Raw genomic sequence first — 4,118 nt, 5'->3', positions numbered from 1 at the left:
GCGCCCCGGCGCGAGCGCCCCGGGCGGCCGGCACTCTGAGCCGGCTCCTCACGCCGCAGCCGGGCCCAACGTGGCACTTTGGCAGAACCCTCCCCGGCCGGGGCCGCGATTCAAACCCCCGGCGGCGCCTCGGCCAATCGCGAGCGGGCCGCCGGCCGAGCGGCAGCGACGTCGTCCAATCCTGTCTCACCGCAGGCCCGCGGATCGCCCGGCCTAGCGGGCAAGCAGCCAATGGTGACTCCGGAAGAAACAAAGAAGGCGGGGGAAAGGCGAAGGGGTGCGGCCGACAGCCCCGCCCTCCCCTCTGCGTTGGGTCACTTCTGGGCCGGCGTTCCGAGCCCTGGGTGTGGAGGTGGCGGCCTCCGTGGTGCCTTTGGTGGGGGGTCCGACCGGCCAATTAGCCGGTGGACAGGCTCCGTGGGCTTGAGGGGGCTGGAGTCCTGCCTCCGAGCCGTGCACGGTCGTCGGGGGGGCGCCCTTCGTGCAAGCGGAGGCGCGAAGCGTGCCGGGAGCGGAGGTCCGCCGCCTGGCTGGCCCCTTCTGGTCTTTGGACTCCCGGGTTTGCTCTGGAGAAACTGAGGGTCAGCCGGGAGTTTAGGCTTTTGGCTGTTTGCTCCTTCATGATCTGAGCGCTCACCTCCAGCCCACGGAGAGTTGTGCTCACTTCCCCTGAAACGGAGGGCCCCACTGAAGTATCTGGGGGCTGAAAAGGGTGCAGCTGGAGGTAGCTCCTTAGAAAAAGAAATTGCAAGCACTTTTGCACGTGATTTTTTTAAAAAGGTTCATTGACCGCCGGTGAAGTACCCAGGGTCACGACATGGCACCTGGAGGGAATTGAATGCAGCCCTATAGCACTTGATGGCCAGCAGGGCAGTGAACTTCGTTCCGCACAGAGTTAAAGTCCATACCGTTTGTGGGGTGCGGCTTTTACCACCACCGTGCAGACCCAACATAGAAACTGAAGTGGGGTGACTGGATGGTCCGTGTTCTCGACCTTGACGTAAGAGTAAAGATACTGCTGATGAAAGCAGTGCGCTCTCCTACAGCAGAGTGCCAACCAATAAATGTAGAGGGAGTAATGTTGGAAAGTAATAAAGAGGAATGGTAAACGCAAATCCTTTTCTGAATTCAAGTATACTAAAAGGCAAAATGTTACTGATTACTTTTTTTTTTAACTTTTTTATTGCTAGGTTAAAAAAAAAGAAGAAGAAGAAAAAAACTAGGTTACCTTTATAGCCTTGACTGCCCTAATTGTCAAAATTCAGATATAGTCCTGAGCCAAAAGAAAATAATTTAAAGCCAACTGTCTTAATCGAAAAGTAAGTCACTGCACACTGAGCTCTTTGGAAAGAGAGATGATTGGATTTAGGATTTGCTGACGGTGATTTGTGGAAGCTGAAGGGCTAAAATCAGGCATTTGACCTTCAAGGGACTCATCTCCCCTAGTCACTGATCCGCAAGATTGGAAATGCTAGCTCTTTTTTTCTCCATGGCAAATAACTCATTGAACTCCAAATCAAACTGGTCAGTGTATTGAAATGTTCTTTTGCATTCTCCTTCAAAAAAAAAAAAAGAGAGAGAGAGAGAGAAAGATATGGAGAGTTAATATTATTGATAGATTAAAATGGCGGAAAAACAGACTTTACATCTTTCGTACTAGTGGGTTCTTTCTACAGACACCTTTTGAAGAAACTTTTTCCCTGGAAAACGTGAACAACAATTGCATTGAAAAAGAGATGTTAGCATTCATTGCTCAAAACCATGATTTCGAGGGGTCCCCATCATTCTGTGACAGCCTATTTAGTCAAAACTTAGAAGCAATCATCAACAGCCTTTTCAGGGACATTGATATTACTTGGTGTAATGGTAGGTTAGTGAATAATAAGCCAAGTTGATTCTAAAAAGAAGGGTTTGGGTTTTCATTTAATAATTCATTGGTACATTGTACACCTGCCCAGCCTAACCATTATACCATTTTGCTATTTAAACTCTAATGTATAAAACCTTTTGTGGTAAAGAAGAACCAGTTTCTGGGGCACCTGGGTGGCTCAGTGGGTTAAAGCCTCTGCGTTCAACTCAGGTCATGATCTCAGGGTCCTGGGATCGAGCCCCATATCACACTCTCTGCTCAGCAGGGAGCCTGCTTCCCCCCCCTCTCTCTCTGCCTGCCTCTCTGCCTACTTGTGGTCTCTGTCTGTCAAATAAGTAAATAAAACCTTTAAAAAAATTCTTGTTTGTGTCTTGCTGCTGTAGTAAAATCAGGTAAGGAGAGTTTTTAGATAGTAGTGGTGGCTTTGAAAAAAATTTTAAGTAGTGATTTTCAGTTTGATATTTACTGAAGTAAGTATTTACTATGATGAAAATAATATACAGCAAAATATTGATAGTTCCTTTTGCAAATGGAAATAAGGGGGATTTTACCTCCTCCTCTCAGTATATACGAACAAAGAGAAGTTGAGGCTATAAAAGTTTCTCATAATGTTACTAAGACCTTATATTCACATGTTGCAGACAGGATGGGTGCTTAACTCAAATTCTTTTTAAAAAAAAAAAAAAACTTAACTTGGGGCACCTAGGTCACTCAGTTAGTGAAGCAGCTGCCTTTGGCTCAGGTCATGATCTCAAGGTCCTGAGATAGAGCCCTACATCGGGCTCCCGACTCAGGGGGACATCTCCTTCCCCCAACTCCCCTAACTCATGTTATCTCTCTCTCTAATTGTCTCTCTCAAATAAATAAAATCTTAAAAAAAAAACTTAATTCAGTCAATTTATGATCCTCTGCAAAATTCTGAGTTTGTAAATACCCACTTCCTGACTTAATGATAGATCAGCTCAGAATGTGTGGCATGCTTCTTTTTTTTTTCAGCATGCCTGAAATAAAACTAAGAAAAAGAAGAGTGCCTACGTTTGGGGGGACTAAATTTGTATCTTGGATTTTGGTTCAACGGACTCCCTTATTTTGGCATTCTTGGCAACCCAGTCTTCAATCTTCATTCTCACTTACACCAGAAGTAACTCCCTAGAAGGGGGTCTTCACTGGTATTTCCAGCTTTTTCAAATCTGAGAATTACCTTTACAGCCAAAAATGTTGGCTGACCTCCACAAAATGGTACTTGTAGTTTTCAAGTGTTTGGGTACTGCATAATGACAACAAAAAATTCATATAGTATCTTATCATTACAGCAGAATCTACAAACATTTTAAGAATAGTAGTGCACATACAAGCAAAATATTCTTTATTCAGTCTACAGGCAATGCTTGGTCTGCATACGGGTTTCATAACCCCTTTTCATTGTAGGGTCCTGCTTCCCATATATTTGGAATTATTTTTGGATCTACCCAATGCAAAGTGAAGCTCAGGGACTTAGATAATTTGAACCAGCAGTTCACTGCTTGCTTTTAGCTTGCCCTTCCCTTCCCTAAGAAACTGGGCAGTTTCTTAAAGACTGCAGTGTCCGCTGAATTCCCAAGGATTATTTAAGCAAGTGACTTCTCTTGAGTTATCTGGATATTTGTCTGTTTTGTGACACAGTAAGATTATGCCGACCCGGCCAAATATTCCAGGAAGTTAGGGGTAAAACAAAAAAAATCATGGTGTTATCTAAAACTATAGTCAGGGTTAAAAAAAAGAGATGAATCTTGTTTTGTTAACCTATTTTCCTATTTTCCAGTTGCATAAATCAAGTCATTGAAAGGCTGAGACAATAGGCCAGATTTACGAGGGACGTCTACAACAAGCAAAGACCAGAATGTGTTATTTCTTTTTTTTTTTTTAAGGTTTTATTTATTTATTTCGAGAGAGAGAGCAAGTGCACACCGGAGGGGGTGGGGAAGAGAGAAAGAAAATTAACCCAACTCAGGACTTGATTTCACAATTGGCACCCTCAGAATGTGCTACTAATGTGTTCTAATATCCATTTTAGATACATGCTTTGGGCCAAAGTTACATAGTCTGTGAGGAGAAGACCAACAGTAAATATTCCAGTGCAACTCTGTAACTACTGAAAGGTCTGCTTTATACTAAGATGAAAGATTCTATTCCTTCTGTCTGACTTTAGCTAAAGGATGTCATTTCATTGTTCCCTTTCTGTTGCACCCTCCCAAGCAGGGAGGATAAT

This window comes from Neovison vison, chromosome 14 (genome assembly GCF_020171115.1).
Source record: "Neovison vison isolate M4711 chromosome 14, ASM_NN_V1, whole genome shotgun sequence".
Taxonomy (NCBI): Eukaryota; Metazoa; Chordata; class Mammalia; order Carnivora; family Mustelidae; genus Neogale; species Neogale vison.
Note: the sequence above shows the minus strand (reverse complement) of the source record.